Source organism: Narcine bancroftii, chromosome 6 (genome assembly GCF_036971445.1).
Source record: "Narcine bancroftii isolate sNarBan1 chromosome 6, sNarBan1.hap1, whole genome shotgun sequence".
In the NCBI taxonomy this organism is placed as follows: domain Eukaryota; kingdom Metazoa; phylum Chordata; class Chondrichthyes; order Torpediniformes; family Narcinidae; genus Narcine; species Narcine bancroftii.
The window spans coordinates 31650779-31677262 of NC_091474.1; the positions used below are offsets into that span (position 1 = coordinate 31650779).

General features: G+C 36.9%; 1 protein-coding gene across 13 annotated transcripts in view; it reads right to left on the reverse strand.

Moving 5' to 3' along the window:
* The window catches only part of LOC138735929 (teashirt homolog 2), a 491059-nt gene that overhangs the window by 115357 nt on the left and 349218 nt on the right, over positions 1-26484 (reverse strand). For 5 of the 13 annotated variants that reach the window (XR_011340014.1, XR_011340005.1, XR_011340006.1 and 2 more), the window contains one exon: positions 13119-13240. The exons of 6 other annotated variants lie outside the window; for them this stretch is intronic. The gene's annotated coding sequence lies outside the window, so the exon portion shown is untranslated. Of the gene's footprint in view, positions 1-11668; positions 11827-13118; positions 13241-23941; positions 24298-26484 lie in introns of those variants that run through there. 2 more of the 13 variants (XR_011340009.1, XR_011340012.1) reach the window with 2 other exon arrangements.

Here is a 26484-nt window from a genome sequence, read left to right on the forward strand (position 1 = left end):
GTGTGGCAATCAGATCTCAGACTATACTCTGGCCACATCAAATCCTTGTGATCCAAGTTTAACTCAGCCTGAAATTGATGAATATTTCTATGATGAATATTTTGCAAAAATGATGAGTAATAAAGTATCATATTGACCACAGGTAAACAATAGTGTAGTAGACTGTAAGTGGGCTGTAAAATTACTTAATATTAGATTCTGTTATTCTTTATCACCAGGTAAAGTGCCAGTTCTATTAACACATAGTAATAATAAATCACATCTTTAATTGCTCATGTTATCTCAGCTGACAACCTTGTAACCACACTTCTGCAGACTTGTATAGCTATTTTATAAATTAAGCCATTTGGAGTAAGAAAATTGACTATTCCTGCTTCTCTACACCCTTTATGTAAATATGCATAATCTGTAATGACAACTGTGTAAAATGTTAAAATTGCACACAAAATAGGGCATTTCACTATCTTTTTGCGCCACTGCTATCCCAGTTATAACTTAGATTTTGGGTAAGTTCCAAACACTACATTATAATGAGGGCATGTTAAACATTATAAAAGTACAATATGGTTAACATAGCGATTAGTGCAATGACATTACAGGGTCAGCGATCGGGACTGGGTTTGAAACCTCTGTAAGGCGTCTGTACATTCTTCCTGTATCTGCACGGATTTCCTCCAGGTGCTTCAGTTTCCTCCCACCCTTCAAAACATACTGTGGGTTGCAGGTCAATTGGGTGTAATTGGGAGCCACGGGCTCATGGGCCGGAAGGCCTGTTATCGTGCTGCATATCTAAATTAAAATTAAATACTTTGCCGGAATTAACCCAATATCAAGCCAAAAATTCTGTAATGACAACTCTATTGTCTGCATCTCAAAGGAGCACATTCTACTCATCACTACAGACAGCTGTTTCCATAAATGATGTATGTGTAGTTTCTGAGGCTCCAATAGTTATATAGACAGTGGAATGCAGTGAAACATGGAGTATAATAATCTTCTAAACAACAGGGGAGGAAGGAATGACAGAGCTGAAGAGTTATTGAATGACTCACACCTGTCAGCTTCGCTTTACTGTCCAGCTGTACATAACATTACAATCTCGGGGAATTACGGAAAAATACATAAACATAGAGTTGGTTCTAATGTACAAAGTAATTTTCTCCCCCCTGTTTCTAAATGGAGATGATATCACCATATTTTATTGTAATTCATGAAATGTTTAAAGAATGTATGGTTTTGAAATTCTCCTGTCCTAAGAATGCAATTTTGCTGGGAACGTTGAAAAAAGAAAGCAATTGGGATGTAGCTGCAATAATGAAGTCTTAACACTATTCAAGCAGCTAACAAGCCACTGAGCCAGCATAAGCAATGAAAGGATTATTAATGTGTCCACGGGAATTGTTTATAGACAATGGCTCAGTAAAATAGTAGAGAAATAAGGTAGCACGGTTCGCGTCGTGGTTAGCGCTAAGGCACCAGCAACCAGGACTTGGGTTTGAATCCCGCGCTGTCTGTAAGAAGTTTGTACATTCTCCCCATGACTCTGTGAGTTTCCTCTGGGGGCTTTGGATTCCTCCCACCTTTCTAAATGTACTGGGGTTGTAAGTCAGATGGGTATAATTGGGCTTGTGGGCCGAAAGAGCCTGTATGTCTACATTTAAATTTAAATCTTAAATTTAGAATAGCTCGATTCTCCATTCACGATCCTGAATACTTTGTTGAAAGGAAATTTTTTGATAGGAAATTACAAATACACTAAGGAAGCTGCAAGGAATTATGGAATGATCCACCACTCTGAATACTTGAGGCTGAAAAGGGATCGACTTCATTTTAGTGCAGGGATAAATCAGTGTGTGCTTCATTTGGTTTGTCTCATGATATCTAACTCAGTGTGGAATTATTTTCTGATGGATTCTAACATCCAAAACGTGACGATTTCTTTAGGTGCAAGTTTCCATGTATTTTGCCATTAAGAATGAGGCAACATTGGTGTGCAATGCACAAGCGTGCTTGAGAAACTCAGTGGGTTATGGAGCATCTATAGGAAGTAAAGGATGACCAACGTCTCAGATCTGAGCCTTTCGTCGAAGAATTGTAGAGCTTGAGGGCAGCAAGGAGATAGAGCAATGAGAGAACATTAGTATGATCTTCAGCGAGTAGAACTTACACTGGACAAGTGCAGCAGCTGCGAAAAATGGGATTCAATGTTATGTGTTCAAAGTCCGAAATGCAGTTATAGTCATGTATGAAGAACTGCTGGAGACATCCATGATGCAATGCGTCTGGCACATCAAGGGCGTTTCCTGCATTCATGTGGATGAGTGACCTTGAGTGCCCAGGTCAACAACTGAAATTGGGAAAGGGTCTTGGACTTTATAGTGTTCACAAGTGATTACCACACCTGTTCTTCTCAATGACAGGAGTTTTGGAGGTGGCACCACCTAATTAACTTGGGATTTCTTGTACTGTGATCAAGTGTTTCAGTGATGGATGAAATGATCGCACTGACTTATGCAATTTTAAATATTGGTATTTCATTCATTCAGATTGGTGGTGTTTACATATTACCGGCAAACATTGTAAAAGTGGAGAGGCTTTTTAGGATTTACGATATGAAACCTTGTACCTGTGCTGTATTCAAAGTTCACACTCGCTGTCAACTATTTGTCAATGGTAATTGTCAGGATATTGATCTGGGGGCAACGATGAGTGATTAGGGAAGGAAAATAACACTGGTGGCACCATTGAAGTCTTAGGAGAAGGTTATCAAATGGCACTCATGAGGCACAAATATTTCTTGCCACTTATAAGCCCAAATGCTCTGTTAAGCTCCAAAACCTGCTTCATTTTAATGTCACAAATGACACTGAATTTTGAGTGGTCATCAACCAGCAGCCTCAATCCTGATACTTGATGTAGGCAATAAGTAATAGAGCTGGAGATGTATCCTTGCAGAACCCTTGAATCATTGTAGCAAAATGCAATTAATTTATAGAGTGCAGTTTAGGACCCTCAAAGCATTTTGTAACTTTGGACACACTTTTGAACTATGCACCTTGTATGGAAGGAAAACAGCAGTCAATATGTGCACAACATGTAGCCACACCAAATGTGGTAGCAACTGATAAACCTTTTTAGCAATGCTGATTGATCAATACTCTTCTTCACACAGCATCATTCATTTGACAGGAGAGTCTGGGCCTTGGGTTGACATCACTTTTTGAATTCAACAGTACAGCATTCCCTCAGCCCTGTAATAGGTTATCAGCCAAAGTGGTCGTGATCAATATTTCAACAGAAAAACTTGATCCCACAATTCTAAAGATGACAGTACTGTCCATTGAGATGAAATCATCACTACTAACTTGCGTGTGTCAAGAATCATTTCAGCCATTTGGAGTTTTCCAATTGACCACAATGACTTCATTTTTTCCAAGGACACCACTCTGATATGATCTTGAGAATAGCTCTTCTCACCCCTTCAATGGTGGTCTGAGTTTGCACAGTGAAGTAATATGAAGCTTACTGATGATTCCAGAATAGAAACCAAACTTTTCTAAATAGGTTACTTTTTAAATAATCTTGATGCAACCAATATTCTTTGCAAAATTATGAGTCTTAAATTGTAACTCTTTTCTCCTCTGGTATATCGACTGCCCGTGTTCATAGTCAAAAGCTGATCACCTGTTTTGTTGTTGCTACAATCGTTGGGAGACTGAGTGTTTCAGTAATTTGCTGTTTTCCACTCCCATGCAAAATCCAGAAAGAAACAGGAAAAGACAGACAGATGACCCAAGGACAAAAGGCTGTGGCAAATTAGTTAAAGGGTGGCCCTGTTAGCATATCGGTTTAGCACAACACTATCATCTGGGCCCTGTCTGTAAGGAGCTTGCACATTCTCCCCATGACCTGCGTGGGTTTTCCCCGGATGCCCCAGTTTCCTTCCACCCTCCAAATCATGCGGAGTTTGTAGATTAATTGGGTGTAATTGGACGGCATGGTTTTCATGAGCCGGATTGTGTTGTTAAAATTTAAACTAAAAAAAAAATTCATTGCAATTGAACTCTGTATATTTTCCTCAAAGTCTGGTTATCTGGCCTCAATGGTACTGCCGAAATGTGGTACTGCTCTAGTCCTAATTTCCATATGTTTCAAATGACACTGCCTAGTCAATCACTGTTAGCCTCAAGTTGTCCCCATGAAGATGCATAATAATATCTGGCAACTATTAAAATCTATCAATGTGATACTTTTTATGACACATTTTAATGCTTTTTTCATGAACTTGCTTCTGACTGGTAATTAAATCACCTGTCTTTTCCACAGAACAGCAGTGGAAAGCTGCAAGTGCAATTTGCAAAACTGCTTTGTGACAATTTCTGTTCCTTCCTTCTTTCCAGTCCTTCTGAAGTATTGTCTCTGCAATGCTGATAAATCAATCCATCAAACAAAAAAACCTCTGTGAAACTCAATCAGGAAAGGTCATGCTGGCAAGTGAGAAACAGATTAAATTAGCATAGAATTAGCCATGGAAAGTGAGTTCTGTCAAAATCATCAGAATGTACAGAGCACAATTATAATATGTTAATTATGCATTTCATTAAGGCAGAGCTCTTTGAATTCTAGATGAAATGTCACTAGAGTCGGTATCCAAAAAGAAAGGAAGATTGCAGGACCAAACTTCCTTCTGTAATGTGTGACACTTTCTTGCATCAAATCTGGATCAACTCCACTCAAGTATGTTACAGCCTTCCAAACAGTGAAAGTGCCTCAGTAATCTCAATCATAAATGGGAATAACTCCTTTCCTTTTCGGTTGGCATTTATTAAGAAAAAAGACAATGGTACAGCTGAGCAGAACTGGTAGTGATCCCAATACGGTGCAAAAGATTATATTATTCCATAAGAGTAAATGCCACCCCCTTTCCAAGCAAAATCCTGGACATTAGCGTTCTTAGTGATCTATGAGATCATTTTGAGCCACATCCGTTCTCCTATTCTCCAAACTGGAGATAATCTGACATGAGTTATTCTGAACATTCACAACAATCTTCTACATTCCTGTTTAGGACAAGTTTAGATATTTTGAGTTGAATTTTTCTTTGGGGTTAAAAAAAAGTGACATTCTTTTTACACTAAAAGCATGGCTGCAAAATTAAAGATTGGTTAATTTTTTTTAGCCATACACAGTAAATGATGTGGTAATATTGATTTTGAGATGAAATCATAGAAATTACTTTCAGAAATTGAGACAGTGCGTACTTCCAAAATGATGATAATGATGTTACACAGAACTGGAGGACAATGCTCATTAATTGTCAGAGTTTGTAGAAAATATTGACAAGTTTTGGAATTGTCCACACCACAGTTTATAATGTTAAGGTTCCTAATATAAGAAAACAAATTGTGAATTTTATTTGAACTACTAGAGGCAACTTCAGCTGAAGGGAAATTGTTGCATGGAATTTTGTGTTCCCTCAAATCCCCACAGCAATGATGGAAACCTTACAAATTTGGAAAAGCAGTACAGTATATTTTACCTCCACCAATCACTCACTAATATTTGGCAAGAGATTCAGACAAGTTTGAAGAAATCTTCTGTTCAGGTTAGTGATTGAAATGTAGGTACATTGGATGCAGATAATACATCAAGAGTAGTAAGGAGATTTTTTTTTTCCTTTTTATTATTAAGGCAAATAAGTAAAGGAGGAAAAAAAGAATTAGCATTAGGCTCCTGACCCGATAAGAATGTTGGTGTCACCACCATGTGACATGAAAGTGAGTTATGCTCAAAACGATAAAAAAAATAGAAAAATGTGACGATGTTGCAAGATGAGGTGTAGCAAAATCAGAAAGTTGTAAAAGTTCAAGTAATTTTTGATAATTTTATCGAACTTAACGCCTGCACCTTTCATCCTGTGGGAAATTTTACATTCACTTCATTTGCCACCTTCAGAGAAACTTTTCCCATATCAGTGTTTCCTGAGCCATTCATAAACTTGGTGATGGTGGAAGATGAACAAGAAAGGAAATTTCTAAAATGCCATAAAAATCATTTTTACTTCTTGCTTCAATTATTGCTGTGAAAGTCATTTTTCAGGAATTTTTTAAATTGTAAATGTACTCCAGCAAATTAATTCTGGAGTTTCTTCAACAGTGTTGGAATACAATCACAACAAATTTACACATATCTACAAAAACTTTGACAGAATACTGAACATTTCACAGAATTTAATGTAAAAACTAGATTAGAATATTCAACGTATTTCGTGTCACGTTCATGACAACAAATTCTGATCCCTGATGAAAATCCCAATGATAATTCAGTCCCAGAGTTTTTATGGCAACACAGCAACCTTGCCTTACTTTTAAAATCTTAACCAAGGAGTCTGAGAACCATCTGTACAATAAAAACTTTTACTGATGTGTCTGTCTGAGAAATTTTGATCACTCGTCAAGCAGAGAGAAGTTACAAAGTGTCATAATGACAGCAGGGACAAAATGTAATGTCATAAAATAAGCTGAGGTTCTCTCTGCAAAAGTTGCACTGGACTTACAAGGTCAAAAAGGAGACTTCGCTTGCGAGTAAATTATTAACATTTTTCATTTTAAAATAGGGTCGAGTCCCCCTTTTAACATAAGCATCATGGTAGATTCAATCTGTCAAGCATCAGCTTTGATATTACTCATCTGTCTGCTGTCTCAGCAATAATGCCTTTATGTTCAGAGGTAACGAGTTTTTGACTTTCAAGGCAGAAATTCTTGATGACACATAGACTTTAAATCTACTGATGTAAACAAGGCTTAGAGTTCACACTTCAATCACTGTTCTCATGAGTGATTTCCTGCACTTTCTGCTTTTAAACTGGTAATCCTGACTTCATAGTCCCTAGATAAAGGCGTGTGATTTCAGAGCTGTTTGTGAAAACAAACTCCCTGCTAGCCAGAGTGAGCACAGCTGTTTCACTCCTGCATAACCATCATGTTCTACTGTGTATTAAGGGGTTGTTTCATCTGTGAAACTCAAAAAAATCTAGAAAATTAAGGAATGGCACGGTCGAAGAAGGGTGGCATGGTTAGCGCAACACTATAACAGTACCAATGACTGAATTGGGGTTTGAATCCAATGTTGTCTGTCAGGAGTTTGTATATTCTCCCTGTACCTGCGTGGGTTTCATCCCGGTGCTCCTGTTTCCTCCCACTGTTTGAAAACGTACCGGGGAATCGGTCAATCGTGTGCACAGGCTCGTGGGCCTTTTACTGTGCTGACTGTATGTCTAAAAGAATAATCGTCTGTACTTCTGTTTAATAGTCCAATCCAAATGAAGCAATCTCATAGATTTTCTTATCCATAAAGTAGTGGTGAGTAATTAATATCCAAGAATCTTATAAAAAGCTTCTGAAATCCAAACCAAACACACTATAATTCAAGGGTCAGTAATATTACTTTATATGAAAGAAGTTTTAATTTTATACAAGGATACTCAAAGAAGCAAATAGAGTATACACTGAAGAGAGAACTTTTGTCAAGCTGATGGATTGGTGGAATAAGGTAGAGGAGGTGTGATTGAAGAAAAATTGAATAATTTTTAATAAAAAAAACTCCTTTCTATTGAATACCATCACAACTCTCACATTAGGCAGTATAGCCTGTAGGCCCAACATCACCTTTTAGCTTTGTTACTCTTAAGCTGCATTACCCCAAGTCAACTGTGCTATATAAGGTAAAAATAACTCGTCAGACCAAATTAAAAAACTAGAATAAACTATATTATACATGATGACAAATTGCTGGCAATGAGCTTAAGGCAATAGGTTAATCATAGGGTTCTGCTGATGTTCAAGCTTTACTTCCTAGGTTTAGAACATCATCAGAACTCCCTGATTGAATTATGGTCAGTAATTCACTGCCAACTATCTAGTTTCCCAAATGTGGAATATGGAATCTACTGAATAACCTTGTGTTTGATATAAAAAAAATAGAATATTTCAACAATTCCCTTAATTACAATGTTAATATCATTGCATGCTAACATCACTCATTGACTGAACTTCTCAGAACTTCGCTCGGAATTTGAAAAATTCAATAACCAAAATAAAAATTGATTCCCAGTTGAATACATAACTGGCAAGGATATGATTTATATTTCATGTAATGTGAATTCACATTTTGTTAGTTTGGGGAATAGATTAGTTGCACAAATCCTTTATTATTAAAAATAAAATATCAGATAAAAAGTTTGCAAGATTTCTTCCCTGCTTTGAATGGATTTTCTCTCCCTCTTTGGGTCTTACTGTCCAAATGCTATTCTTAGTAGAAGTGCAAAGCCCATTCTTCGGTGAAATGAAGGTGGTTTGGCCACTCTCTGCATATTCTTTTTAATACTGTGATTAATGCATCTGTGTCAAATTCCTTGCAGGCAATTTAAATAAAATTGCTCCCCTGTTTAACATAGTGAACACAAGATGGCATAACGGACAGTGGAGTGGTACCATTTTGTAGAGCTGCTGCCTTGCAGCTCACAGGTTCAATACTGATCTCTGGTGCTTTTGGTGGGGATGTTCACCCTGTGAACAAGTGGGTTTATGCTGGGTACTCTAATTACATCTCTGTGGTAAACCACTGCATATATATTTTAGCTGAATTAGTACTTGTTATAGTTTGTCTGGACACACCCTTGCTGACTGGGCCTGTGTCCCCTTCCACAGACCCCCGAATAAAGGTGACTGTGCCACAGCTCCCTCCTCAGTCCAGGAGAGTCAACAAGCATGGATGTCCCTCCACTTTGTGGTTAATAAAAGCCTATCAGTTTCTATATAACTTCTAGTAATTGATCCCACATCCCAAGGTTAGTACATGAATTGGATGGAGTGTTGTCAGTGAGTGGCAGTTGGGAATATCAGGAGAATTTAAAAAATGATGTTATGTGGGTTGAGTTCAAAGGAATGCATGAAGGTTGACACTAAAGCAGAAGATTGAAGAGGTAGCTTTGGTTCTGTGTTCCTCATTCTCTTTTCATTAGAAGTAGCCCAGGGAAATTTCAGTCCACATATTCACTGAGAACATCACATCTTGCACATTTTTAGGTAGGTATCCACAATCTGTTTTGGCAGAAATCCCATAACATGCCTGAAGTTTAGAATTTGCCTTGTGTGGAACCATAAGCATCAACATTAACTTGGATTACAACACTGTAAGATCTGGTGCCAAGCTTTCCAATAAAGGCAGACTAAAGAAGCAGTGGGGTGGCAGGAAGAGAGAATCAGTAGTGAGCCTCATTTATTACTGATACAAATTCATGCACATGCAGGGCCCTCCATAATGTTTGCGACAAAGGCATTTTTTTCCCTTTATTTGCTTCTGTGCTCCACAGTTTTAAATTTGTAATCAAACAATTCACGTGATTAAAGTGCACATTTCGGATTTTATTTAAGGGCATTTGTGTACATTTTGGTTTGACCATGTAGAAATTACAGTACTTCTTATACATAGTCCTCTCAATTCAGGGCCACCATAATATTTGGGACATTGTACAGTATAACACCGATGATCTGAAATGGTCAGGATCGGGCCTATTTCGGATCAACAGTTCTTTTTCAGAGAACTGGCCAGTTTTAAAAACAGCCCAGTAGCAACAGCAAATCACTTGTCACAGTTGTTTAAACAACAACAAACAACAAGGTGAGGCTTTTATAAGCATTAAAATTATGTTTAATTCGCACCAAAAAAATGCTGGCCACCGTCGATTACCGACACTTCCCCACTGAGGCCCCACTCATGCCAGGAGCCTGACCCAAGGGTCCCCAGTCAGTTTGGCTCTGAAAACATTTCAGATAAATGAGTATTTCTGATTTGTCTCAGATATCTTCATTTATCCAAATTAAAAAAAAAAATTGGATAACTGAGGATTTTGGAGAATCCGATTTTGGATAATCAAAGGTGTACTATATATTGAAGTTGTTATGTTTAGTACATTGTTCCATATCCTGTGCATTCAATGACTGCTTAAAGTCTGTAATTCATAGACATCATCTGGTGCTGAGCATCTTCTCTTGTGATGCTCTGCCAGGCCTCTACTGCAGCTATTTTCAGCTTCTGCTTGTTTTGGGGGATTGTCCCCTGAAGTTTCCTCTTCAGCCTATGGAAGGTAAGCTCAATTGGATTTAGATTGTGCAACTGACTTGGCCATACAAGAATTTTACAGTGTTCGGCTTTAAAAACTCCTTTGTTGCTTTAGCAGTATGTTTGGGATTATTGTCTTGCTGTAGGATGAAGCATCATCCAATGAGCTCATACTTGAGCAGATAAGATATTTCTATACACTTCAGCATTCATTTTGCTATGGTCATCAGCAGTTACATCATCAATGAAGATAAGTGTGCCAGTACCTGTGGCCGCCATACATATCCAGGCCATAACACCCCCACCACCATGCTTCACAGATGAGGGGTATGCTTTGGATCTTGGGTAGCTTCTTTACATCTCCTAATTTTATTCTTACCAACACTCTGATGCAGGTTAATCTTGGTCTCATCTGTCCACAAGACATTTTTCCAGAATTCTGCAGGGTCTTTTAAATACTTCTTACCAAACTGTAATTTGGTCATCCTGTTTCTGTGGTTAACTAGTACAGTGTAGCCTCTGTATTTCTGTTGATAAAGTCTACTGCATGCATGTATGTTCTGTCTTGTTAAATGATGTTATAAACAATTAATTTAGTAATCCTGTGGTTTAGGCAATGTCTCTTACTGTTTTATTGTTGTTTTCAGCCTCTTAATGGCTTCTTTGACTTTCATTTGCTTATCTCTGGTCCTTACGTTGAAAAATGGCAATGGCAGACTTCAAAGGTGATCAAAAGTTTTGAAGTAAGTTTAGAAGCTCTCTCATACTTGCACCAATGAAGCAATTACCTGAGCACTTACAAATACTTGTGAAGCCAAATGTCCCAAACATTATGGTGCCCTGAAATGGGGGAACTATGTATAAAAAGGGTTGTAATTTCTCCATGGTCAAACCAAATGTATACAGATAACCTTGAATGAAATCTGGACTGTCCACTTTAATCACATGTGAATTGTTTGATTACAAATTTAAAACTGTGGAGCACAGGGGAAAATAAAGGAGGAAAAAAAAAATGACTGTCCAAAACATTATGGAGGGCACTATAGATCTTGCTGTTTTTTTTCAAGAAATACCAGAATTTGAAGGTTCAAATAATTTCTTATATTCTTTGGGTTAACCCAATTTCAGTGACTGTATCATATATGGGAAGACAGATCATGCATTACTTGATTCATCTACTGATGAGATTAATTCATTGCAAAATCATGGAATACAGCTATGGGGCTTTAAAGGTCAGCAAAATATAGTTCAAATGACTTATTCTTGAACTTCATTCCTTAAAGTACTGTAGTTCTATTCTAATTTTAAAAAATTAACAAGCCAGGCAGTATTATTGTTAACTAACATAAAAGTTTCACTCATTAATATTCCACACAAATGTATATATTTTGGCCTATTAACTTACTCTCTCCTTCCACTATTTTGTGCTGGGAAATCATCACATTTTCCAATGTGGAAAAAGTAGAGTTTTAAATCCAATATTTTTTATTCATTTGGGAAGATTCCATATTGAAAAAGTGTTGTACAAATTAATTAAACCTTGTAACAAAAACAAGGAAGACTATTTTTCTGTTATATTTAAAGCAAGCCGAATTAATCACATTATTTTGTTCTTGATCTGCATGCATGGATTTGCCCAAATCACTTTGCAAAGTTTATCAATTCATGAGTGGCTGTTCTTGCTAGGTTATTTCATACTTCATCCTAATTGAGAAACACAAAAGATGCATGTGATGGAATCTTGAGAAAACAAAGAATTGCTGGAGGAACTCAGCAGATCAGACAGCGTCCTTGGGTAGAAATGGTCAGATTGTTCACATACTTAAGGGTTAAAATTTCTAAAAGATTTAAAGAAACTCAATTTTTCAGCTCTATTTGAGTACTTTAGATTGTCTTTTTTTAGATGGTTTCCTTATCATTATCTTTAATAGGTCATATTAATGCAGTTAAAATGATAATATTACCCAAGTTTTTATATTTATTTCAAGCGATATCAGTTTTCATCCAGAATTTTTTTTTAACCAATATTGACTCAAATGTTTCTTCCTTTATTTGGAAGAACAAAAACCCTAAAATTTGCCCAACCTAATTTTAGATTTTATTATTAGGTTGCTAATATTCGCTATCTAACTTTTAGGATTTTTTATTCTGATAAATTGGATCATCCATTATGGACAGATTTAGAATTGAGATCTATACAGCAGTACTCAGTGGCCTCTTTATTGGGTACCGCTCTTTCATTTAGCTTTTCCAAGATCAATAGGAATATATCTAATCCAATACTCAAACATATATTGCGAATCTGGTTCCAATTTAGAAATTTTATAATTTAAAAAAAAAATTGTCTTATCTAGTGCTATCTCTCATAATTACTTTTTTCACCCATCAATAATTGATCAATCTTTCTCCATATGGAAAATCAAAGGTATTGTTCCTTTTGCAAATTTATTTAAGGTTGCTTAATGTCTTTTGAACCACTTGCAAGTAAATACTTAATTTTTTAGATATTAACAGATTAGAAATTTCTTAAATACCATATGACTGGATTTTCCATTTGTACATCCATCTGAAAGTATTAATGGAATTATATATGATATATTATTAAAATTATGTCCAGTATTTCATGATAAGATTAAAAAGACTTTGAAATTTGAACTTCCAAAACCCTTATCTGAGGATCTATGCGATAAGATTTTTAAACTAGTAATTACATTTTTTATATGTGCCCGACATTCATTCATCCAATTCAAAGTGCTGCATCGTGTTCACATGTCCAAAGATAAACTGGCTAGTATTTTTTTCTAATATTAACCCTGTTTGTGACAGATGAAAATCTGAAATTGCTACATTGACATACATGTCTTGTTCATCCTTAGAAAACTATTCAAAAGAAATTTTTAATATCTTTTTAATTATACTCCAGATGGAGCTACGACCCAATCCAATAACTGCTCTTTTTGGGGTTATTGACCCAGACATAGGGAGTTTTTCTGTACCTGTTCAATGGGTTGTGGCCTTCTCTACATTGTTGGCTAGAAGAACCATCCTATTCAAATGGAAAGGCTCTAGACCTCCAACAGTGTTTCAATGGTTTTCTCATATTATGTCTTGTCTAAGCCTAGAAAAAATTAGATATCACATATTTGATTCATTGGTGAAATTTGAAGATACATGGTGACCTTTTACATCTTATTTTCATATGATGTAAATGTTTCTAATCTAATTAGATTTTTTACTCCTCCATTTTGATTTACGGTAAGAACCAAAAACTAAAAAAAATATATGTTACCCTCAGAAGCTGCTCACCAGTTTTTTGATAGTTTTCTTCTTTTTATTTTATTAGAGTAGATTAGGTGTGTGGGGGGGGGGGAGGGGCAGATGGTGGTTTAATAAATAAATAAATAAAAGGAATGATCAGTCAAAGCTTCGAGTCTGAACCCTTTATCAAGTGTAAGCAAGATTACCTAGATCAAGATCGTTTCAATTTATTATCATGTAATAAAACAGTGTCTTATTACATGAAATTGCTCTTGCCTGCTGGAAGGCAGACAGATTTGCCATCAGCAGAAATTGTCTGAAACGCCTCTACAATCAGAGAAAGAGAAGCAAAGGCGAGTCCGCCCTAGAGTCACCAAGTGTCTATAGATTCGCCTTCAGGCTCCACAGCCACACAGAGTACAGTCCAAACCACTGGCAACCCGAACTTCAGATCCAAATCTCCGACATGATCAGGAACCCTTCAGCTCCTTCGGCACCCACTCGCATTCCAGTTCTGATACCTGGTACCCCTTCAGCCAGTTTCAAGCCAGTCTCCAGCAGTCCACAGCCTGTCGTGAAACCCCCAGCCTCAGAGTCCCCCAGTCTATAAAGGAGTAAGGGCCCAGAGATGACAGAAAAAAGGACAGAAGATGTGAGGTAGAGAGACAGGAAGAGAGAGAAAGCATAAGGAAGGGGAGTGGGCTGGGAAATAAAGGGTAGAAGAGTAAAATATAAGTACAAGAGCAGGTAAAGAAGAGATGGAAACAGGGATCAGATGGGGTTGGTGCTGGGGGTGGGTTTATCCAAAATGAGAAAAATCAATGTTTATGACATTAGGTTTAAGGCTATCCAGGTAGAATATGGTGTAATTTTCCTTAAGTTTACATTTAGCCTCACCCTGACAATGGATGAAGCCAAGGGCAAACATTTGACTGTAGGAATGACTTTCAAAGTTAAAGTGGTTGGCTTCAGGAAGTTTACATCCACACATCAAGCACAGGTATTAGGTGAAACAGTCACCCAATCTTAATCTAAGTTGGCTTTGGGCACTGAGGTATGTCCATTGCAGACACTGTCTGAATCAAGTTCAAATCACAAGTTCAGGACCAGAGGGCACCACCTCAGAATGAAAGGACATTCCTTTAGACTGAGATGAGGATAAATTTTTAAGTCTCAGAAGATGGCGAATCTGTGTAATTTGTTGGAACAGGCGATCTTGGAGTCCAAGCCATTGGGTATATTTATAGTGGATTGGTTTTTGTCAAAACAAGGATATGCCGGAGGAACCCAGCAGGTCTCACAGCTTTCAAAGAAGGTAAAGATATATAATCGACATTATGGGCCTGAGTATTTCTTCAAGGTATGAGTAAAAAGGAAGCAGATGGCTGAATTAAAGTCTGGGGAAGGAAAAATAGGTAGGGGAAGGAGTATAGATCAGCTGATAAAAGGTGTTAATTGGATATGAATGGGTCACAGGAGAGAGGAAAGTTGAGAATTGACTGGGGGAGGAGGTGTTTGGGGCTCAGGAGAAGCAGAACTAGGGGAAAGGAGATAGAGGGAAAAGGGAAGAAAGAGAGCCAGAGGTGGAGTAAAGGAAACAGAGGGAAAGTTGCAGAAAGCTAATGGAAACTGGAAAAGTCAATGCCCCAGCTATGCCTATGTTTTTGTTGGCTACATGGAGCAGTTCATGCTATAAGCCTACACAGGCATAGCACTTCAAATCTTCCTCCGCTAAATCAATGACTACTTCGGTGCTGCCACTTGCCCCTGTGATGAGGTTGTTGACTTTATCCACTTTGCTGTCAACTTCCACCCCAAACTTAAATTCACTTGGCTCATCTCTCACAACACTGTCCCCTTTCTTGATCTCTCTGTCTCCACTTGGGAGACAAATGCTCATCAGGCATCTTCTACAAACCCACCAACTCCCACAGCTACTTCGATGACATCTCTTCATGCCCTGTCCCCTGCACGGATTCCATTCTTTCCTCTGAATTCCTCCATCTCTGTTGCAGCTGCTCCCAGAATGAGGACTTCCATGCCAGATCATCAGAGATGTCCTCTTTCTCAATCAACGTGGCTTTCCCTCTACCACCATCAACTCAGCTCTCACCTGCATATCCTCCATTACCTGCACATCTTCCCTGGCCCCCTCTGCCCCTCATGCACAACAAGGACAGGATTCCCATTGTCCTCCCCTACCACCCACAAATTGAAGGAACAAAACCTCATATTCTGGCTGGGCACCCTGCAATTGGATGGCATCAACATCAGTTTCCGTGAGTCTCTCCAACCTATCTTTCCCTATGTCTCCTTTCCTCTACCTCCCATCTTTCTTTCTCTCTCCCCTTTTCCCTGTTTCCTTTCACAGAGCCAAAAACATCCCCTCTCCCCCAATCAATTTCCACCTTTCCTCTTTCCTGTCTTCTTACCATATCCAATTAACACCTTTTGTCGTTTGATCTGTACTCCTCTCCCTGGCATTTTCACTATTCTTTATGTCCATCTTTTACGCTTAACCTTGAGGAAGGCCTCAGGCCCGAAATGTCAGTAAATACATCTTTACCTCTTCTGGATGCTGCAAGACCTGCCGAGTTCCTCCAGTATTTCTGTGTTTTTACTACATGTGCAGCATTGGCAGACTTTTGTGTATCATGTTGATCAGCGTTTGATTAGTATCAACGGTTACGGGGATGAGGCACAAGAATGGGGTTAAGAGGAAAAATACATCAGCTAGGATTCAAATGGTGGGGTTGACTCGATGGGCTGAATGGCCTAACTCTGCTTCTATATCTCTTGGCCTTATGGATGAATTATTCAAAATCATGCAATTTTGAAGGACAATACAGTCATTGAAGATGTTTGTGCTGGATGCATATGCTGTATGGTATTTGTAGCATAACACATTTTACCTCATATCACAAAATCATATCACTAACTTTAATTATAATGACACAGGGAAGCATATGTTATTTATAATGGAAAATATAATAGGCACACATATACACAATAAGGTTATTGACAGCTATGATCTTTTTTGCATTGTCAATTTCTCAAATATATTTTTTCAGCCTATAGCTTCGTAAATGACACTCTCCTTCAGTTCATCAAAGAGTGGTTTTTAGTCATGTGTGAACAGACTCCATGTCAGTTGGCTATTTAATCCAGTCATAGCCATTCCTGATGTTGTCTTTGTAGCACGGCTTTTCATGCAGACAGACAGGTGCACAAGGAAAAGCCCCTGCAAGATGGCTTACAACATCGAAGCTTATGTAACCAGCTTGTTTTCTTATTCAACAAAGCAAATTCAATCAATCTTGACCAAACAGCTGAAAGCTATCATAATTTTTTGATGAAGGAAAGCCAGACTATGAGGGATAACTTCATATGGTCATAATAATGTGAATGCAATGTTGAAGCAATAGTAGTTACTGAGGTGGTAAGAGCTGCAGAGAAATATGTTTCAAAAAGATGCTTATTAGAAAAATACTGTTTAAAATATAAAGCACTACATTGTGTGCATAAGGTATAATAATCAGTTATTTTTGGATTCTCGTGGAGAAATGTGGCATGGCAACATTGACAGATTTCACTTTGGATTCTTCAATCAGCCATTCCACTGCTTGTCAAGATATGGAATCCATTAGTTCTTAATAAAAATGCCACATTCTTCTAAAAGATCCAAAGAAACAAGGGAAGTGTGTTCAAAGGTTTAATGGCAAAACAGTCAAATCATTCTTTGAATGAAGACCTAAGAGCACTGAGTGTGGCAGCTGTGAAACCTCAGTTATCACTGCATTGAAAGCTTGTAGAAAAGACAGAATTTAACATGACTTCACATAATTAAAGTATGAGATTTCTTTTGGCCAGTTGTTAAATGCTATCATTTTCACAGCTGGATATTTAATGAACTAGAAGAGAATCATAAATGTAGGTTTACTAAAACTCCAAAACAAGAAAGAATGGGCATAACATGTCACGCTGGCAAGAAAAATGCACATTTAAATTAACTTTCTTTTCCTCTGCTCAGCTCAGCGCAAAACAAAAAAAAATGTCCCATATCAATGGATAAAATGTGGCTCCTAAAAGCAAGTTGTTGGACAGTTGCAGTGGGCTTCACAGAACCTGCAGGAAGTCTCTGGGGGAATATTACCTTGCTCATTATTTCACTGATGGGCTTTATTTCGTCCAAGACTCTGCTGCGCAATTCTCTGACAGCTGATGGGTGGCTTGCTGAGCCAATCCACCAGCTGCCGTCCGGCTCTGTCTCGAGGCTGCAGGGATAAGCAACTCTCGTTCCTCTACCCTCCCTGACTCCTCTCCAGATCATTACACATGACAAAACAACCATCCTAATTATAAAGAGCTTTCCCAGCTCTGTCATCGTGACAATTACTGCACACAGAGCTCAATATTCACCGCGCTGCACGTCGACACTAATGTATTGCAGCAGTTCATTTTGATGGTGCTGAATTGTTCCCCTGTGAATCTTTGGTTACATTTTGTTGGAATTTTTTGCTGACAGGGTTCAAAAGTTTAAGACTCTGGTGACAGAAGAGTGAGTGCTGTTTAACTGAGAAAAGAAATTAGTAAAAGACATTCCTGGATGGGGAGAGAAAAATCTTGCAGAAAATAAAGTGTAGACCTGCTTTATGTAAAAAAGCTAAAGTGCAACCCTGTGAGTACAATCATAAATATATTTGTACAATTCCAATTCCTATTTGATTGATAAGCCACCCATCAATATCCTATTTTATTCCTCCCCCAGCTAGTTTTAGCAGAAACGAGCTATGCCTTAAAAAAAGAACTGGAGTTGTTAGAATGGTTAGTTATGCATTGGTAATCTGTTAGTTGATCATTGCCTTGTTGGAGCACACATTTGTGAGGTATTAACATCTGAATGGTCCTGCAACAATCAAGATGAGGCAGATACCTGAGTCATTGCGTCTATTTAGGAGTAAACGTAGCATGCTGTGTTTTACAACTGGCATCATGTGAAAAGTTATCATTTACTTGAATGAAGAATCTATCTTTATTTGCTTATTGAACATTTTTCAATAAAGAAAAGATCTCATGGTAAGTAGAAACAGCAGAAAAGACAGATTGGATAGTTACATCCACAGTTACACTTCTGAAGAAAGGTCATCATCCTGAGAGAGTAGCTGTTTCTCTTCTCACAGATGCAGATTTTTTTTGAATATTTTATTTAAATTTTCCATACATGTGTTCATGTCAAAACACAATAATGTAATTCATATCAAATCCATTTTATATGATGGTTTTATAAAACCCTACAAAATAAAACTAAAAGATAAAATAAAAATAAATTCCCCAAACCCTCTCCCCCCCAAATAATAACCCAAATAGGGATAGAAAAGAAAAAAAGAGAGAAGGAAAAAGAATACAATTAGTAAAGAAAGAAAAAAAGAGGTAGACTTGGTTGTCCTTCACTTGATTCTAACCTTTTTCAATTTTATCTGTTTATTTATTCCAAGGAGTTAACGAAGTTTCACGAGGTTGAGGGAAAGTCATTTATAAATTTATACCTACAGTATGTAAATATAGGCACTAAATTTTCAAAAAATTATCATATTTATTTCTCAAGTTATATGTAATCTTCTCAAGAGGTATACAGCTATGAATTTCCACATGCGATCTTTCCAAACCTAAATGAGAATCTGATTTCCATGTCATTGCTATACATTTTCTTGCAACTGCTAATGCAATTTTTACAAATTCTTTTTGATGTAAATTCTGTTTTAATTTTGGTCCTATCCCTGAAATATTACCCAGTAAAAATAACATTGGAGCATGTGGAAATTTAACTCTTGTATTTTATTCCAAAAAAGTTCCTAAGTCTATCCAAAATGGACTCAATTTTGGACATGACCATGTAGAATGTAAAAAAGTACCAATCTCTTGGCTTCATCTAAAAACTTGATCTGAAAGATATGACTTCAATCTATTTCATTTTTGTGGGGTAAGATATAATTGCTGTAAAAAATTATACTGAACCAATCTATATCTAACATTTATTGTATTTGTCATACTATCTAGACATAATTCCAACTAATTTTTCTCCTTAATAAATAATATTTAAATATATCTCCCATCTCTATCTAGATCTATGAGTTTCCTGCTTTTGAGTTTCTTAATAAATCTATTACAAATCAAGGCTTCTATTTCACTACTTTTAGGAAATAACATTATTGGACCCAATTAATCTTGTAAATATGCTTTTATTTGATAATAACAAAATATTGTATTATTTTGTATCCTATATTTAAATTGTAATTGTAAAATGACATTACATTTCCTCCTTCATAACAATCTTCTACATTTCTAATTCCCTTAGAAAATGAAATATTCATTATAAATGGGATAAGTCTATTTTAGCTAAACCAGGGTTCCCATTTCAGTATTCGTTTTATACCATATCTTAATCAACTGCTTCAATAATAGAGTTTCCCTATCACCAAATATTAATCTCAGTTCCCATTTATATATAAAATCTTCTGGTGTCTTTTTCATCTCTATCTTAATCCAGGCTGGTTTCTCTCCCTCCTCAAAAGAAAGAGAGAAATCTCATTTGTGTTGCCTTATAATAATTTTTAAAATTTGGAAGTTGTAGATCTCCTAGTTCATATTTCCATGATAATTTTCCAAAGGAAACCCTTGACATCTTTCCCTTCCAAAGAAATGTCCTTACATATTTATTTAATTCCTGAAAACAATTCTGTGGTAAGGACATCGGCAATGCTTGAAAAAGGAATTGCAATCTCAGAAATATATTCATTTTAATACAATTAACTTTTCTCTTATTGGCAACTCCACCCATTTTTTCAAATCTTCATTAATTTTCTTAAGTAAAGGGGAATAATTTAATTTAAATAGATTATTTAAATTATTATCTACCCTTATTCCTAAATATTTTATTCCATTTATTGGTCATTTAAATTTGGTATCTCTTTGACACTGAGTATAGTCACCTCTCGTAAGAGGCATAATTTTGCTTTTATCCCAATTTACTTTATAACTAGATACTATCCCATATTCTTTTAATCTTAAATATAGTTTACATAATAAGCCTTTCTGTCTGCCAATTAAATTAATACGTCATCTACAAATAAACTTCTTATATTCTTCTCGGTTAATTTTAAAACCTTTAATATCAGGGTCAGATTGAACCAGTTCTCCAAGTGGTTCAATTGCTCAAATAAATAAAGCACCCTTGCCTACTAGATCTAGTTAAATGAAAATGTGCAGATATCTGCCCATTTGTTATGACCTTAGCTTTTGGTCCATTATATAAAGCATTAATCCAATTTGCAAATATTTGGTCCAACCCAAATTTTTCAAGAACTTTAAACAGAAAGTCCTATTCTGATCTATCAAGCACTTTTTTCTGCATTTAAAGCGACTGCTACACTTAATTCCCCTCTCTTTTGTGCTAGATGTGTATTATCCACTGATTTTCTTTTATTAACAAATCCAGTCTAATCCATATTTATGAACTTCAGTAAAAATTTTTGCCAACCTATTCGCTAATAAATTTTCTATTATTTTATAATCCGCATTTAATAATGAGCAGATGCAACTTTGATCTACAATTTGGTTATTGTGATACTTGCTGAAGCAAACATTGATTGGACTATCTAAATTGAATTTTGTATCCTGGTTTAAACAAAGTCAAAACTCAAGTCTTGAGAAATAGTCCACTGCACATTATTTAAGTTCTGTTTAATTCTGAATTGACATTATTGGATTCCTTTGTATTTTGGTTCTAAATGTGTACTTGACCCATAGCTTTCCTTTATTCTTGCCTATTACAATGTTCATTGTTATGCGAGATGCTTCACTAGGCAGCAGGTTGCTGACGGTTCCCCTGAATTGCAAGCAATTTAGTCCAAGGTTTGGCTACCAGCAACACAGCTCTTCTGCAAGATGATCCTCTCAGCAGCAGAGCTAAAAGATGGCACATTTTATCCTGAATCTGAAAGGCGGATGTGACATATGGGGAGGCTTACTTCAAAATGTATAATGAACTGATCAGTAGGTTGCGACACAGAAATCAACTGATATGCTATAAATTGACTCCTCTGACTTGGTTAACCACACTGATGTGAGAAAAGATTACAAAATGATGAGACTTTATCAAAGTGTAATAATTGCTTTTATAAAGCAATCTTAAACCTTTTGTGGAAAATGGGCCAAAATTATGATCTATTGAATTATTTTTGGAGAAACCATTGATTCAGTGGTTATCACTACTGCCTCACAGCTTCAGGGCCCTAGATTGATCCTGATCCAGGATATTGTCTGTGTGGAGTTTGTGCATTCCCCACATTTCCTTTGGGTGCTCTAGTTTCCTGCCAGGAGGATGTGGGGATTAACTGACTACCATAAATTGACCTTTGGAAATGTGGAAGGCAAGAAAATTGGGACGGGGCAGGTGAGAAGTTGATGAGAATAGGAGAGGAAAATTGAGATGAGCATGGGTACGTGCTTCAGGGATGGCACAAATGCAGCAAACCAAAGAGCTTATTTCTTCATGGTGTATGACTCTATAAATGCAAATGATTTTTTTATTGGATAAAAAGCATTGTTTTTTTGGGGGGTGGGGGAGGAGTTGTCTTCTGTGTCTTGCATTGCTTCCACCAGTTATTAAATATTTTATGTTGGCCCAGTACCGCAGAAAGATAGTGTAAAGACTATTTTCTCAATTCTTGTAAACAATTTTAAATAGTCAAAACAATGCTGCATTTCCCAGTACTCCTATCCAGCACTTTAAGTAATACTATTTTCTTACAAACAATTAAGATTGTTAAACTGAAAATGATAGGATGTTCTGTTGGAGAACATCAAAGCATTGGAATTGCTGGAGGTAATTCCTTTTCGGCTTGAAGATAACTTGTATGCAATAAGAATAGAGTAAACAACCCGACTAAGCATGTTTCTTAGGTTGAAACTGATTTGTGGATGATTAACTATTCATGATGAGAATTACACAAAATTCCTGAAGAGAAATACGTGTGCTTACTTGTATACAAATGAATTATTAAGTAATTGTCAACTCTGTACTTATGCTTATGTGTGAAACTCAATAAAAATAGTTAAAAAGAAAGTAAAGAAATGCCAAAACTGCACTGCTGAAATCTTGAGCAAACAACGAGAGGCTGAAGGATCTCAAACAGGTCAGGAAGCCTCCATGGAATGAAACGGCCAGTCAACGCTTTGGGTCGGATCCCTTTATCGAGATATCAGTCACCGCTTTGGGTCGGGTCCCTGTATCAGTCGACATTTTGGGTTGGGATCATTTATCAACACATCGTCAGTTGAGAACCTTAACTTTGGAGGCAACTGATTCAATCTGCGTCTTGCACCGCTTCTACCTGTTATTAAATATTTATTGTTGATAAATGTTCAATAATGTTTAAGGTAGATTCTTCACTGAAGAAACTGATAACTGTTTACACAATGTCTTGAGGATAAGTTGTGACACGAAGCCCTGATTATCTAAATGCATGGATGTTACCTGATCTTTTGAATTCTTCAGCTTCTTATATTTTTTGTACAAAATTTCTGTCTGCTATCTGAAGAAGTGGGGGGGATAACACATTTAAAGAAAACAAGTATAGAATGTATTGACCCGTTTATTGAGTCTCCCGCATTTGTTATTAGTATGAATGTGAGAATATATCTCACCAAAAGCTCTAAAACTTCCAAGTGCAATAGATAGTGTTAACAATTAATGAGGTTCACTTTCTAAAAATAAACACCCTTTGAATAAACATCTTGTTAGAATTGTGGCACCTGAACATAAATTTGCCTGGTGTCACCATCTCTTGACTAGTTAACTGGTCAGATGTTGTATTCAGTTCAAAATTCAATTGGATTAGTGCATTGTAGAAATACGGAAGTTTAAATTTTACATAACAATAAAAATATTGCCCTGTGTATGATGTACTGCTCAATTAACTAAAGACTACTTTGATTTATGTTATCATTTATTCTCTATGACCAAATCAAGGGCTCCAGAATTATCACTATTTTTGACACTTATTTCAAAAACACGAGTGAAAAAGGAGCATGAGGTGTTGTCTGTACATCTGTCTATCTGATTAAACTAAGTGCAGGCAATGCAATAGTGTTCGGAAATGTATTAAACAAGAAACTGACTGTGAATACTAGAAACCGGAAAGAAATGCATGTGTAGAGCCTTTAAGAAGAAAAACAGAATGAACATATCAGATTGATTAACCTTCATTCTCAGTGACAATTGACCATTAGGTTGAAAGGTTAAATTTACTTCACACTCTGCAGATGTTATCTGATCCAGCAAATATTTTTGGTTTTACTTTTGTTTGGAAACTTAGTTCCAGAAAGAGAGAAATCAAAAATATTGTGCTTGATGTTTTATTTCCATTACCATTTCCACTGTTACTATGTTATTGTTTGCAAATTGGTAACAGATGACTGAACAATTTTTATGAAGAAAATATTATGTTACTTTCTTGACAAGAATTTGAAATTAATTGAAAAAGAGATCCTGAATGGTTGGACATCAGTTCAATTCATTACTGGGTAGTGACTGTGCTACAACAATAGACTGTTCGAGGGGGAAAGAAAAAGCACCTTAACCCTTGATATATTGAACATACTTCACAAATTACAAAAAAAAAGTTTTTCCTGGTATATTCAAGTCCTGTTTCATTCACATTTTTGCTCTGTAAAATGTAAATTGTCGTGCTTTCAAGCACCAGCCTTTGGCATCTAGGATTGGAGCTGGACAGTAGACAATCAGGGCCTGGCGGTCGTTTGCACTTGAGTCCAATGGCAGTTTCAATTTGCTTTCTTTTATTTTATGGCCCTTTGTCACTTGTCTTGTGTCTAACATTAAGCAGTTTATTGTGAAATCTGAGAAACAAACAGAAGAGGCTGAACTAGAGGGTTGGAACCATCTGAATAATGTAGTAAGTAATTTTTAAATTGTATTCTTTTGGTAGTGAGAAAATTGCTTGTTCCAACCCTTCTGTGTAACAAATCAAGAAAACAACGCTTAAAAAAGGTGACCATTATTATAGGTTGAATATCCATTATCTGAGTTCTCACCTTTTATGAAAAGCAAATATCTATTTTCTCCAATTGAAAGTGATATGGTAATTTTTCCTGCTGCAACTCTATTGGTGCAATGTATATCCCATCAGATGAATAGTTTCTGAAGTGTCTCGATACTCATGTCTGTCTACAATACTGAGAATATATCACTAAGCAGCATGTGCCACTCCTTTTAACTTTGATCATGCTGGGCCCTTGAAAGGATAAAACAAATCTTTTGGTGAATGCCGTCACAATTATTCCAGAATGAATCCAACAGGATTTCACTAAATGCCAGTTACCCCAGTCTCCCAAATCTGGAATCCTGACCCCTCTGTTTCTCGTCCCACAGAATCAGCCAGACCTGCTGAGTGTTTTTTTTTGCATTTTCTGTTTTTATTTACGAACATATTCTTCAACTGGACATTCTTTGCAAGTTCAGGAATACGACTATTCAATGTCAGGGTAGTGGAATCTAAATCTCTAAGTTTGAACCATTCTGAATAAACTCAGAAAAAATAATGTTATTTGCATTATTAATATATTTTTCAGAATACAGTACTGTGATTAATGGTGTGTCACAGAGATTGGTGCTGGGTCCGCTGTTGTTCATCATCTATATTAATGATCTGGATGAGATTGTAGTTAGTAATTTGGGAATGACACCAAAAACTTGGAATGGAATATAACTTGGTAAGTTAAACCAGGGCAAGATTTACACAGTAAATATGAGGATGAGAATGTGGCAGAACAGAGACTGTTAGGGATACGGGTATATCGTTCCTTGAAAGTAGCATAACAGGTAGACAAGATCATGACGAAGCATGCTTCCCTTCATCAGTCATAGTTGAGTACAACTGCTTAAGATGTTGGTGAGACCACTCTTGGAGTATTGCGTGCAGTTCTGGTTTCTTGACTGTAGAAAGGATGTCATTATGCAGAAAAGACTCAAAAGAATGTTACCAGGATTGGAGGGGCATGATTTATAAGGTATTTTTTCCCTGGAGTATAGGAGACTGAGAGGTTATCTTATAAAATCATGAGATGCATAGACAAGGTGAATGGTCGCAGTCTGTTTCCAATGATAGGGAAGTGTAAAACTAGAAGGCATAGGTTTAAGGTTAAAGGGGTTCTGAGGGGGGTAACATTTTTACACCAGAAAGTTATGGTTACATGGAACAATCTGCCAGAGGAAAGTGACGGAGGCAGCGAAGATTATAATGTTCAAGAGACAGGTGGACAGGTACATGGATTGAGAAGATTAGAGGAACATGGCCAAACTCAGGCAAATGGCACTAGTTCAGGTAGGGCAACTTGGTCTTGGCATGGGTAAATTGGACTGCAAGTCCTTTTCACAAAATCACAAGATATCTGAGCAGAGTCGGCCCAATGGCCCATCGAGTCTGCTCCACCATTCTAATCATGAGCTAATTCATCCTCCCACTCAGCCCTGCTCCCTGGCTATCTCTCCGTAACCCTTGGTGCCCTGACTAATCAAATACTGTCAATGTCTGCCTCAATTGCCTTGTTTCCACAGATTCATGACTAAAGACAATTTTCCACATCTCTGTTTCAAATTGATGCCCTCCTATCCTGAAGTTATGCCTTAGCATTCAGAATGCCTCTATGAGGTACCCACTTATTCTTCTATATTCCAATGAGTACAGTCCAAGAGCTGTCAATCATATCTCATATAGTAACCCTTTCATTCCTAGTATCATTCTAGTAAATCTTCCAATGCCACCCACATCTTTAGAAATCAATGCCAATATTGCATTTTCCTTCTTCACCACCGACTCAACCTGGAGGTTAACCTTTGGAGTATCATGCACAAGGACTCCCAAGTCCTTTTGCCCCTCAGAAATTTGAATTTTCTCCCCATCTAAATAATAGTCTGTGCTCTATAACTCAAAGATGCTGTTGAAGCGAAATCCAAAAAAAACAATCCTTTGCATAGGCAACACTAGGCCCTTTCATGCAGTAAAAAAGCCCGAGTATAAAGGCGGA